The sequence below is a fragment of the Eurytemora carolleeae genome, unplaced genomic scaffold (assembly GCF_000591075.1).
Source record: "Eurytemora carolleeae unplaced genomic scaffold, Eaff_2.0 scaffold676, whole genome shotgun sequence".
Taxonomy (NCBI): Eukaryota; Metazoa; Arthropoda; class Copepoda; order Calanoida; family Temoridae; genus Eurytemora; species Eurytemora carolleeae.
Window position 1 is genome coordinate 103,783 of NW_019396918.1, and position 14,930 is coordinate 118,712.

Consider the following 14,930-nt stretch of genomic DNA (forward strand, 5'->3'; position numbering starts at 1 on the left):
TTTTACAGAAAACGCTCAATAAAATCAAATCCCGATAATGGTCTCCAAAGTGGTCTCCAATCTTCATTTATATCCGTTGATCTCCATATGAACATAACGAAAAGTAATTAAGGACCCCCGCTCGGTAATTTCTTGGGGAACGATTTTTGAAGAACATGGATATAATTGACCATGAGGCCCCAGCGCTCGGCCCCCTAGCCTGTCCTAGCCGCAGCGCTCGGCCCAGAAACTGTCTAAACCTAACCTAACCCTAAATAAATACTAATTTATAATTGGGCTCCGTATTAGTTTACGATTTTTGGACCCCCCCCCCCTCATAACAATTTTGTACATGACGAAATTTAAATTAGTATTTATTTATTATTATTTAGGGTTAGGTTAGATTAAGACACTTTCTGGACCGAGCGCTGCGGATAGGACAGGCTAGGGGGCCGAGCGCTGCGGCCACGGGTTAGGTTAGATAAGACACTTTCAGGGCAGAGCGCTGCGGCTAGGACAGGGTAGGGGGCCGAGCGCTGGGGCCACATGGTCAATAATATCATAATATCCATGTCTAACATATAAGATCCATGTACAAAATTGATAGGAGGGGGGGGGGCCTGCGGGGGGTCCAAAATCGTTCTCTAGGACGGACCACCCCCTTTAATTGAAAATTGTTGAAAAAGTGGCCATGTACAAAATAGATAGGAGAGGGGGGGGGGGCCTGCGGGGGTTCAAAAATCATTCTCTAGGACGGACCACCCCCTCTTCTTGAAAATTAAATTACTTCTATTTCTCGGTCAAAATAATATCCAAATATCTTCTAACTTTCCCGCTACTCTGTTTTCTAAAAACTGATCCATGCTTTACTATTCATAAGTTTCAAAACCGGTTTTCTTCACTCCGTGCGATATTGGTTTTGTTTTCTCTTTTATGCCCGTAACCACACGATTACGAAAACAAAATATTGACGAATGCCGCAACTTATAGTTGAAACGATCATAAGAACTGTTATAGTCGTCTTCTTAGGTGTTAAATCCATACAGTATGCAACATTCAGAGGAAAATGCCGCAAACATTCTTAAAGCGAAACTTGAAACTAAAAAACGTAATATATTTCTAGCACTTAGTGTGGCATATTTATTGATTTATTTTCGAAACTAAGGAGCAATAAAGAAAGCTTTAACAATATTGTACACCATAGGGCCATTAAAAGAGGTCAATATATGGTATTTCAAAGAAATAAACGATTTAATTTTATGCTTTTTTGGTCTGATTACTATTTGAGGAGCGCGCTTGCCGCAAAACAGATTTGGGTGGCGGTGATTACTATTTGAGATCTGGACTCCCTCCCTCGTTGTGAATCAGAATTTTTAATTCTTTTCTTCATCTTTGTAATTTATTAAAAATCCCCCCCTCGTACACCCCTGGACTTAAGACAATTTCTGGGCCGAGCGCTGCGGCTTGGACAGGCTAGGAGGCCGAGCTCCGCGGCTAGGACAGGCTAGGCCGGGGCTAGGCGCTGTGGCCACATGTCCCCACGTGCTAGTAGGTAGGATATGTAATAGCGGATTCGGCGTAGGTTAGAAGTGGAGTACAGCAAGTTTGCGTAGGTCGAAAAATACTCCATCCTGACAGAAATTACGTTGGAGGGGATCATGAAAAGGTTGGAGTGGATATTTGGAAAAGCTGTTGAATTGGATATAAAGGAAAAGTTTGGATTGGATACAGGGAAAAGGTTGCAGGGATATAGAGAAAAAGGTTGGAAGGGATATAGGGAAAAGGTTGGAGGGATATAGGGAAAAGGTTGGAGGGATACAAGGAAAAGGTTGGAGGGATACAGGGAAAAGGTTGGAGGGATATAGGGAAAAGGTTGGAGGGATATAGGGAAAAGGTTGGAGGGATATAGGTAAAAGGTTGGAGGGATATTTGGAAAAGCTGTTGAATTGGATATAAAGGGAAATTTTGGATTGGATACAGGGAAAAGGTTGGAAGGATATAGAGAAAAAGGTTGGAAGGGATATAGGGAAAAGGTTGGAGGGATATAGGGAAAAGGTTGGAGGGATACAGGGAAAAGGTTGGAGGGATATTTGGAAAAGCTGTTGAATTGGATATAAAGGGAAAGTTTGGATTGGATACAGCCCAAGTAACAATTTGGCGGAAAATCCGCGGAAATTCCCAGGAATCTTTCACAGGAAAATCCGGTGAAAATGTCGACAGATTTTCCCAGGAATTTCTCGTAACCCATTCTGAGGAACCAGGTCCGAGGAATTTCTTGTAACCCATTCCGAGGAATTTCTTGTAACCCATTCCGAGGAATTTCTTGTAACCCATTCCGAGGAAATTCTTGTAACTCTTTTTTTAAAAGATGGTTCTGAAGTAAATTATCATTTTTTATCAATAAGGATGCAAAGACAAAAAGATTTAGTTTGAGCAGTGCATAAAGAAAACCTCAGAGACACCTATTGGTGAAAAACGGAACTTGAAAATTCTTAGGAATTTCTTGAGAAAAATTCCTGAGAAATTCTCAGGAATTTCTCGAAACTTATCCTCTTATCTAATTCCCGAAAAATCCGTAAACTTGGTGACCAAGTTTTAAGAATTTCTCGGGAATTTCCGGAGAAGCATTCCGGAGAATTTCTCAGGAATTTCTTTGTGTGAAATTCCGGAGAAATTCCCAGGAATTTCTCGAAACTAATACTTTTTTAAATTCCCCTTAAAATCTTAAAATCCCTAAATATGGTGACCAAGTCCTAAGAATTTCTCAGGAATTTCCGGAGAAGTAGTCAGGAGAATTTCTCAGGAATTTCTTGGGGTGAAATTCTGGAGAAATTCCCAGGAATTTCTCGAAACTAATTCTCTTAATAAATTCCCCAAAAATTCCGTAAACATGGTGACAAAGACCTAAGAATTTCTCAGGAATTTCCAGAGAATATTCCTGGAGAAATTCTGAGGAATTTTGTGGGAAAAAATTCCGGAGAATTTCTCAGGAATTTCTCGAAACTGAGTCTCAAAACTGTGATCCCACAAAAATCTCTCATCTTGAAAGATTGGAGGGATATAGGGAAAAGGTTGGAGGGATATAGGGGAAAAGGTTGGAGGGATACAGGGAAAAGGTTGGAGGAATACAGGGAAAAGGTTGGAGGGATACAGGGAAAAGGTTGGAAGGATACAGGGAAAAGTTTGGATTGGATATAGGGAAAAGGTTGGAGGGATACAAGGAAAATGTTTGATGGATATAGGAAAAAGGTTGGAGGGATACAGGGTAAAGGTTGGAGGGATACAGGGAAAAGGTTGGAGGAATACAGGGAAAAGGTTGGAAGGATACAGGGAAAAGTTTGGATTGGATATAGGGAAAAGGTTGTAGGGATATAAGGAAAAGGTTGGAGGGATATAGAGAAAAAAATTGGAAGGGATGTAGGGAAAAGGTTGGAGGGATATAGGGAAAAGGTTGCAGGGATATAGGGAAAAGGTTGGAGGTATATAGGGAAAAGGTTGGAGGGATATAGGGAAAACCCAAGTAACAAAAGTGAGGAATTTCCCCAGATTCTCCAACCGTGGTGACTTTCTTTGAAAAATTTCCTGGGAATTTCTCGAGAATCATTTCCTGCAACTGATTCCTTGGAAATTCTCAAGAAATTCTCCAGAATTGGTCCCCAAGATGAGAAATTTTTTCGGGATCTCAGTTTTGAGACTCAGTTTCAAGAAATTCCCGAGAAATTCCTGAGAAATTCTTAGGACTTGGTCAACATGTTTACGTATTTTTAGGGGAATTTATTAAGAGAATTAGTTTCGGGAAATTCTTAGAAATTTCTCCGGAATTTCATCCCAAGAAATTCCTGAGAAATTCTCCTGAATGCTTCTCTGGTAATTCCTGAGAAATTCTTTGGACTTGGTCACCAAGTTTACGGATTTTTAGGGGAATTAAATAAGAGAATAAGTTTCGAGAAATTTCTGAGAAATTCTCTGGAATTGTTCTCAAAAATTCCTAAGAATTTCTCAGGAAATTTTTTCCGGAAATTCCTGAGAAATTCTCAGGACTTCACCACAGAATTTTTAAGTTCCGTTTTTCTCCAATAGGTGTCTCTGAGGTTCTTTTCTATTATGCACTGCTCTAACTAAATCTTTTTTTCTTTGCATCCTCATTGATAAAAAATGATAATTTACTTAAGAACCATCTTTTTAAAAAAAATTTTGAAATTTTTTTTCATTTTATTATTTTTTCTTGACAATTCAGTTGTCTGAATAAACAAAGTATGTGACAACTTCAGTAAGATTAAAAACAACTATAACATTCTGACTTAAGAAGATGGTTATACTTCTAAAAAGTTGGAGGGGAAAATATAGTTCTTAAGTTATTCACTACTATTGGGCCTAAGTCCTGGCTAGTGAATTTACACAGGAATATGCAGATATTCCTGAGGAACTCTTGAGAAAATCTTGGGAATAGTTCCGAGGAATTGGTTCTGAAGAACTTATCGCTGGAAATTCCCAAGAATTTCCCCAAATTTTGTCGACATTTTCTCCGGTTTTTCTGCAGAATTGGTAACAAGAAATTCCCTGGAATTGGTAACAAGAAATTCCCCGGAATTGGTTACAAGAAATTCCTTGGATAGAGTTATCAGAATTTCCTCGGAATGGGTTACAAGATATTCCTCGGACCTGGTTCCTCGGAATGGGTTACGAGAAATTCCTAGGAATAGCTATCGACATTTTTACCGGATTTTCTTGTGAAAGATTCCTTGGAATTTCCGCGGATTCCCAGGAAAGATTCCTGGGAATTTGCACGGATTTTCCGCAAAATTGTTACTTGGGAAGGTTGGAGGAATATAGGGAAAAGGTTGGAGGGATACAGGGAAAAGGTTGGAGGGATATAGGGAAAAGGTTGAAGGGGATAGAGGGAAAAGGTTGGAGTGATATAGGGAAAAGGTTGGAGGGATATAGGGAAAATGCTGGAGGGATATAGGGAAAAGGTTGGAGGGGATAGAGGGAAAAGGTTGGAGTGATATAGGGAAAAGGTTGGAGGGATATAGGGAAAAGGTTGGAAGGATATAGGGAAAAGGTTGGAGGGGATAGAGGGAAAAGGTTGGAGTGATATAGGGAAAAGGTTGGAGGGATATAGGGAAAAGGTTGGAGGGATATAGGGAAAAGGATGGAGGGTAAATAGGGAAAATGGTTGTAGGGGATAGAGGGAAAAGGTTGGAAGGATATAGGGAAAATGTTGAAGTGGATATAGGGAAAGGAAAAATTTAAAAATAACATGTATTGATTGAAAAATATGTTTAAAATGAAATCTTGAATTTTGAATCTTTCTTGGAAAATAAATATTTTGATTTTTACCAACATTTCCTTTTTTTTGCCCGTGGAAATTTGCTTCTTTACACAGTTCTAGCCCTGGCTCTAAAATAACGTAAAATAAATAAAATACATTATATTATATAATCCCATTGTATTGCTCTAATTTGATCATAATGAAAATGTTTATTATACGTTCAGAATATTTTCAGCAACATAATTTAAAAAGAATTAAAATTTGACACAATCTTATATCGTGATAGAAAAATTATTGATTCGTTTAAAGTCAAGTTATAATTATGTGAAAGCAGTTACCAATATGTCAGTTAAAATTCATAACAAATAGCAAATGTGTTTTTAAGAGATTGTTTTGTGTAAAGTTTCTGCAAAAAAAAAACATCATAAAGCTCGTTAAGAAACTCTCTATAGAGTTTTTAATAGTGCAATATATATAAGACTAGGCTTTTAGGGCGCTTCGCGCCCATCTTCTATTTCAATTGTGAATATGTTCTCTTTGTATACACTGTAGACAAAAATGTTGCAGATTTTCTAAAAAAAAATTAGTGGATTTATCAAAATTTTCAAAAATCGAATTTTGTTACAGGCGAATTTTTGAAAATTCAATCAAACATAAATCTTCCCTGGGGTTACGCGAGGTGCCACACTAAATGTGGGCCTGATTGATTCAGCCGTTTTGACGTTTTATTTGATACAAACAAACAAACAAACACCCAAGCAAAATATATATTTAGATATGCTGATTATTTTGAAAAAAATTCAGAGTTTTTATGTGAATTAAGTTAATTTATACATGATTTTTACAAACCTACTTTATCTTATTTTATGACCTACAAAATCTTAATTTCTGTAAATCAAATTATTATGTATTATCGAAACTGTTTTTTAAGTTAGTCTCGACACAACATGTTAAATTAAAGTTACTCTGAATTAATACATGTTTTCTATCATTATATCATAATTCATAGCTCCTCTTCTATAAGATCTAATCTATTGAGGCGTGTAGAAATGAGTTGAAGTTCTAATATGGAACCAAATAAATGCAGTATACTTACATTTGGTTACAAAGTTGTCACACATATTTGACCTTTTCCTTAATATGTCTAGATTTTTAAATCTTTTTTTTTTAATTTTAGATATAATTTCGAGAGAGGGGGGGGGGGTGAGGGAGAATTTTTGTTTTTGTAAAGAATAATAATAATACCCAATTCTGGGAAATATTAGCGGAAAAGACATATCGACGCGGTAAACCATCTCCATATCGCTCAAAATCTGTCGAAAAAAGTTTTTAAAAAAAATCAAAAGTACATTATCTTTTAAATTAATAAGAGAAGGGGGGGGGGAATGTCACGTTATAATTTCCCCTCGTCATTTAAGGAAACGTTTACGCACCTCTGAGCACACTGTTGTATGTAATATGTATAGGATTACGCAGATTGCGTAAGTAAACCATATTACGTCAATACATAATGAAGTAAAAACAATCTAGGAACTGTCTTTAAACTATTTTTTTCTTGGACATTTTTCAAACATATTCAATCAAATCTTGTTACTAAAATATATTTAGAAAAATTCTAATAAAGGGTTTTACCGTGTGTGCGGGGATCGAGGGTTTATTTTTATTTTTAAACATTTGTTGATTAAAAAAGGGCAAGACAAAATCAAAATAACATTGACATGTACGTATCTATTTTAAGGGAACCCTTCATTTATAGAGTGCTATCTCCGATTCACAACGGTACGATTGGTTTCATTTGTGGTTTCTTCAATTGTTAAAATTAATTAATTTTTAGCTAGAAAAACGACGATATCTTCTAAATTATTGTTCAGATGAAGGTTGAAAGGGTACCTCGGTGAATCAGGCATGCTTCCTTTAAATGGAGATTCGCTTGAAATTACAAGAACAGTGTGTCCTATCTGTAAAATCTTTGATCTGAAGATTTAAATGTTTATATACTACCAGCTAGTATGTCCGATCTGTTTAATCTTTAATCTATATATTTAAATGTTTATATATTACCTGCTAGTCTGTCTGATCTGTATAATCTTTAATCTATATATTTTAATGTTTATATATTACCAGCTAGTGTGTCCGATCTGTATAATCTTTAATCTATATATTTAAATGTTTTTATATTACCTCCTAGTGTTTCCTATCTGTATAATCTTTAATATAAAGATTTTAATGTTTATATATTACCAACTAGTGTGTCCGATCTGTATAATCTTTAATCAATATATTTTAATGTTTAAATATTACCAGCTAGTGTGTCCAATCTGTATAATCTTTAATATAAAGATGTAAATGTTTATATATTACCAACTAGTGTGTCCGATCTGTATAATCTTTAAACTATATGTTTTAATGTTTATATATTACCAGCTAGTGTGTCCGATCTGTATAATCTTTAATATAAAGATGTAAATGTTTATATATTACCAGCTAGTGTGTCTGATCTGTATAATCTTTAATATAAAGATTTAAATGTTTATATATTACCAGCTAGTGTGTCTGATCTGTATAATCTTTAATATAAAGATGTAAATGTTTATATATTACCAGCTAGTGTGTCCGGTCTGTATAATCTTTAATATAAAGATTTAAATGTTTATATATTACCAGTGTCCCCCCCATTAAGTAAATGAACAGTGAATGACGGTACGTTGATGTCTACAGTATCAATATATATACAGTGCAGAGAACTCCTATTTAAACCTAATCATGCAGCCACCATGGTCTTTACCAAACCTTCAAGCCTATAGTTATATGCCAGGCATAGGTTCACCTACAACCTACTATCCTTACCCAGGTCTTAAATAAAATCTTTATAACACACAGATCCTCACAATCTCAGGGACTTAAAGTTATCAAAATATCTTTATTTATCTGTTTTTTAAACGGAAATTGTTCCCTCTTCTTGGTTTGTCGTTCTATATTTTCCAAAATTTGGAAAAATAAATCAAAATATTATGATTAATAGTAAAACTTTCCAAATATGAAAATCTGTGAATAATTGAAAAGTATTTGAAGGAACTTAAACAAAACCTTTCATCTTAATCTTAATCTTAATCTGTTATGGCTAAACCCGGTTTAATGTATTCAAAATTTCCCAACACTGATGTGTTAAAAATGTTAAATATTTTAATATGTAATGTTTTATGAATTATTTTAAGAATTGATTTTGTTTCTTTTGTCTTTTCTCTTCCATCTAACCTTTCCTATCTTTTTTGTTCTCTGTGTTCACTGGCTGATGGAGTTCACTGTAGACAGTTTATGCTATGAAAAATATTACAAATAAAACTTTTTTAAGTTCCTGACCATGTCTATGTACGTCATCCATATATATAAAGTTGCAATCTGTTTGTATGTTTGTTTGTTTGTGTGTCCGATAATAACTCATGAACCCCTTGACCGATTTGCCTCAAATGTGTATTGGGGAACTCGGGAGAACCACGGAAATGTTCTTGGTTTTTAGATTCCTAGTGGACTGGTCGAAAAAAGGAAAAACAGCTAAAATCGTAATTTACGACCAAGCGCGGGTTAACAGCGGGTTTAATTAACCTGGGAAACACTCTGTTCTAAACCTAGTTTATAATATTTTAGCATCTTCACATTCTTAAAATACTTTGTTTACAATCAAGAAACGACCTGAGTCAACGTCTGAGCTAAAAAATGTGTAAAATTTAAAAAAAACATTTTTGAGATTCATAAATTTCATATGGTTATTTGAATTTGAAATTAATTTTCAGTATTTACAGATATAATTGAATAAATTAAAAATAGATTAAATTCAATCCCATGTGTACTGAACACGGACATTTTTAGGAATTCCCCTTCTGTCAAATCTTTAAAAATAAAAATGAAAATATTTGATCGTCTAATGTTTTTTTTCATGTATATTTTACAATGTTTGTATTTTCTAATGTTTCATTCCAATTCGATTTGTTTAAAAAATATTTACTCTTAAAAATGTTAAGAGTAAATAGTTTGGTATTTTGGTATGATCTAATAAAAAACTGGTACAGACTGTTGAGATTCCCTGTTCACAGGAAATTGGTAATTCGATATAGGGAAAAGGTTGGAGGGATATAGGTAAAAGGTTGGAGGGATATTTGGAAAAGCTGTTGAATTGGATATAAAGGGAAATTTTGGATTGGATACAGGGAAAAGGTTGGAAGGATATAGAGAAAAAGGTTGGAAGGGATNAATAACTCCAGTACATTTCTACCAATATTTATTGTCACTATTATTATTACTTTTATATTATTTATACTTTAATCAATATTGTTACATTGTTATTGTATATCCTCATGATCATTCTTATAATTATCATTATTATCAAACTTTTTTGCGAAAAAAATCACAAATTTTCTGAGCAAACTAAACCCAAACCTTCCATATCCCCGCTCTGTTGGTTCTTTATTTAAATCTACCATTTTCTTTGGTTCTTTAAATTCTAAAGGTTTCGTGTATCATGGGTATACTATTAATTTTATTCAACTATTAGTTTTCCAAGAAATTGTTAAATGCTAAAAATGTCAATAAAAAGAAGTTGGCAATTTTGCATGTCTTAATCTTATGTAATTGCCCGGTCGATGGTTTTGCAAGCTTTTCATTGCCTAAAGTTATATTGTGGAAAATCTCAAATTGTGCGAATATATAATTACACGTTTCAGTAGATTTGTTGGGAGGAAAGGAGGGAGGGGGCATCAACATAAAGAACAGTTTAGTTGAGAAAAGTTTTTTTTATTTTCATTAAATAAATGCAAACTATACAAAATCCTTGGTGACGTACATTTCTATGCATAAAGGGAGTCGAAAGACGACATTTAGTTTACTGATTCTTATACTGTAGGGTGAATGCATGGGTTTACTGAAAAAGAGGGAATATTGAACAGTAAATACGACAAAATAGTTTTGATACTTTTACAAAATAAATAAACTATGTTTGAAGGATTTGAAGAAAAGAAACATGTTTGATTTACAAATAAACAGTTGAAATTAAAATCTGTATTTGCAATATTTATCACCAAATACAAATATTATGGCCTTGAAATAAGTATAGATGGCCATTATTCAACTTGTCATTTCCACTTTGAGCCCCTAAAAATAAGCGGGGTGGGTGGATGGATTGTTTCAAAAACCTTAATTATTAAAATATTATGGTTCACAAGTTGCTTCCAATCCAACCCGAAAATAATGTTATGGAAACTAAGACTAGAATCAATGAGAAATTTTACCCCTTTTGATTATAAGAGTTTAAACATTCTCAAAAAAGTTCTCAATGCATGGTTATTTCATCAAAAAGGTCCCTTCTTGATAATCTTCTCTGCATTCATGGTTTAACATTGAATAATAACACCCATTAGTGACGAGACCATTAACTATTAGAGAAGTTGTTTTAGAAGGATCTTGTCATAACAAAACTTGATTGTACTCATGAAAAAAACATATTCAATTAAATTTTAAATTTTTTTTTGTACAGGGTGACCTGTAAAACATGAAAATTTAAAAAACTTTGGTAATTCATAATTTTTTTAATTATCTTCAAACTTTACTTTTCATGTTTTAGTTATTTAGATCTTTAAAAGAAGTTTCCAAAAATGTCGTTAAATTTTTTCTAGTAAAAAATTGACAATTTTATAGATTCAAAACTAAATTACAGGGTGTTATTTTGGTTTTCTTCCGAATTCAAAATCTTGTTTTTTTGGGTTTTTAAAAAATGAAAATTTAAAAAAAGCCCAATTTTAAAGTTACGTCAAATATAAAATATGTTTTGAAAACAGGGAATCCTAAGGAAAGCGCAGGAAAAGACAGGACGACATTCAGTTTAAGAATAAAGGCACTTAAAAAAAACGGATACCCTTTAGACAAATAAAAAGTAAATATGTTAGCTTTTCAACGTTTTTATCAAGCCGCTCTTTTTTTAAAATTGTTAAGCTAACAATTTTGCGAATTTTTCAATGGATCTTTTCAAAAAATGTATTCAACATAAATTCGACATATACCTGTCCTCGGGATATGTGAGATACTATAAAATATTTGCGCCTATCCTATGTGGAAACAAACAAACAAACAAATAAACAAACAAGCCGAATATATGTTTACGAATATAAGGAATATATGTCCGCATATTGTTTAGAAATTAAGGTTTTTTTAATGAATCTCAGATTTCATATATATATATATATACTGATATGTATACTTTTTTCTCTGAGAGAAAATTTTCAGTTAGTTATTAAATTTACAAGTAAAAGCTTGATAACTTGTTGACCGATTTTAACCCTAAAACGGCCAGTGCAGTGGGCGGTAGGACTAATTCAAGCATGTTTCTGTCACATGAATATAGCAGTTTACATATCCATTAATCCAGGGCATTGCAAATTTTGTTTAATTCATTTTTATTTAGTTTTAAAAACGGACAAAGTAAACAATTTAATTTACTTTTAGAAGTACCATAAATCGTCTTCTTAATGCAAACTTGATTTTGAAAAGTTGTTAAGTATGCTTTAAAAAATTGAAGATAAAAGATTGGTTATGATGCAACAATTGCACTCGCTGGGAATTCTAAAACAACTTACAGAAATTAATAACTCCAGTACATTTCTACCAATGGGTATGTTGGGGGTTTAGAGTAATTTGTATTATAAGAAACTGTACTTATATTTGATCAAAGCTCACAAGGAAAATTGTCCAATGGAATAAACGTACATAATGCCAAATATGGTTGTAAAAGGGAGAAACCCAAAATAGGTGAAAATAAAATAAAAGATTGACTGTGTCATACTCTGGGGATTCCACACAAATATTTCTGCTTTTTGTCATCAGTTCAACTTTAGAAACTGAGCTTTTACGATAATATCCAGAACATCTTTTATGGTCTTATTCATAAATAATTAAAATGAAAACCCCCCCCAAAAATTTGAAATATTATTTCTCTTCATAATTGTTCTTGTTGATCGGCTATTGTGAGTCCTAAGTGTGCAGTATTCAATTGTTTATCTACATATCTTTTCTCAATTACTTAATTACTTATTTCCGAATGGAAGAGAGGAGGGGGGGTGACGTTCAAACTTTTAATCCCTTGACAAACCATTTTTCAGGAGGGGGGGTACTTTCTAATCTTGGTTCCTTTGATAAATATTTCTTGGATGAGGTGAGGGGGTTTTCTAACTGTAACCACTATGGTAAACCGTTGTTAAATAAATGCACTGTGCATTGTATAGGGAACCCCAATAAATCAGGTCTTTTATGTGCCCTTGGTTGGATTTTGAACTTGTACTCTTTCAGATATCAGCGGTCAAAACTCATTACGCTTAGTTTCGTTAGTTATATCCCAACAACGCTATATACCTTTCAATATCTCATTCAAATCTTGAAGTTTTCAATTTGTGTTTATTAGGGTGTCTCAAAAAAATGCACCAGTGTATATTCTCTTTCTCAAAACAATTTGACTCTATTTGAGGATACAAATATATCAAATTATTAAATGTAGAAATCAAATTTACAACATTTTTGATATATATTTTTAGAAATTGTATTTGTACAGCTATATTCTGACGGAGGGCCTATATAGAGAATAGCAAAACTTGCTGAAAATAATCATATTTTTTGAGACACCCTGTATATGTATCCCTGTGTATGTCCTGTTAAGAGCTTTAGATCTGGAATCTTGTTTTTTATATTGTTAAGTGTTTACTAGACCATGGATTAGATTTAACCAATTAGATTTAAACAGATGGATTGTTCAGAGCTTTAAACCAGATTATTGTGGATAACAATTCAGGGACAACGGGGGGGGGGGGATGTCCTTAGAATTTTTTCGCATGTGCAAGATTTATTGTACACAAAAAAGTTGAAACGCAAAATAGAATCGGAGGATTAAACTATTTGGGGTTTTTTCCAAGTCATTTGACTAGTTGTTCATTTTATCAGTGATCATGATTCATTGTTATTCAAAACTGAGTTTGCATTTTATTTAGGGTGTTAAAAACTTTCAAATATTATTTATTTTTAGAAATTTTTGTGTTATTACATGTTGGGGGGGGGGGGATGACATTATTTTAATTAAGACAGAAAAAAAATCTACTTTTTTGACACAAAAGATTTATTTCTTGTGTATATAGTTTTGAATTGTTATATTTCTGATTTATACTTTAATATAGTAAATTAAAATTTACACATGAAGAATCAGATTCATAGACAAACTGAATTATATTTGTCTAAACTAACCAAAATCTAGCCAGGGTTCAATTAGACAATTATTTTAGTAAATGCCAAATTAAACATGATGCACGTTAATAACACAAATTTATTAATTTATTTATTTTTAATTTTACCACATTCATCAGAGCGCAGGAATCATGCCACTTCTTTCTAGAGGACCATTTCATTCAATATGTAGAGCTTTAATTTCTTCAAAATAACAGAATTGAGTCATTAACACATTAGCCTTCAATATTTACCCTTTCTGCACAGTTTGGGCTTGTTTTTCAAGTTTTTATTTGTACTCAATCTGACAATTTTTTTGTCCAAGATATTTGTTCATCCTATCTTGTTAATTTATTTTGTGTTCATGTCTTTTTTTCCTCGCATGACCCCAGGGAAGGTTTTGGATGATCAAAATTTCAAAGATTTGCCTCCAAAAAAATTCGATTTTCATTAAATTTTGAAAATCCACGGACTCTTTTTTATAAAATCGGCGAACTTTTTTTGTTTTTGTTTTACAATGTATACTAAGAGAACATGTTCACAATTGAAATAGAAGATGGGCGCAAAGTAGAAAGAAAAATAGCTAAACTAACTAAACGTAAAGATTGTCAAAAATCAGCACGAATTAAAAAGATGCTTGAAATTCTATTTTATTTCGCAAACCTTAAACATTTTTCCTCAATATTATTGAAGGGCCCGGCGTTGCCCGTTGAAATTTTTTTTTGTGTCCACAGAGAATTTCAGCCCAATCGGTGCAGCCGTTTGGCCGGCTATACGCAACATATATATACGAAAGTCTTGTTTTATTATATTTTTAGTATGAATTCTACAATTCTTATTCATAAAAGCTATTGTATTCATCGTCGAAAACGTATAACAACCCGCCACCAAACCAATGAACTTAAAATATAAAAACTTAAACTAAAACTTTTGTTGAATTTGCGGAAAATATTCCCACAACCTTAGCTTTGGGAGGTGTATTCTCCTCAAAGAATTTTGTTAAGTACTTCAGAAATAAACTACAAAGTTTACTTTTTCCTCGACGGCCTGGTTCGATTTTACTTTTTTGAAGCCTTGGATATGTACATTTCAAAACTGAATTTTCTTGTTCTTCAATTGAAAACAAGTTATTGGTAGAATCCGGATAAATTTTTGCTTAAGATCTTGGATTTTTTTATTTTGATTTTTTATCTTCCTTTCTCTGCAAATTTAAATTTTTCCTCGTCAATTTTAATGTTTTGTAAAATAAAAACTCTTTCTCCCATGCCCATCAAGCATTGTTTAGCGCAGTTTTATTCATGGAATCCTATTGTAAAACTTGTCAGAAATTTCTATAATTGTAAAGCAAAAAGAACCACGCCCTATTAAATACACCAGTTAAATAAAAAAATGTTTATTTGGTTTAAAAGCAGTCTTTGATCAGTAA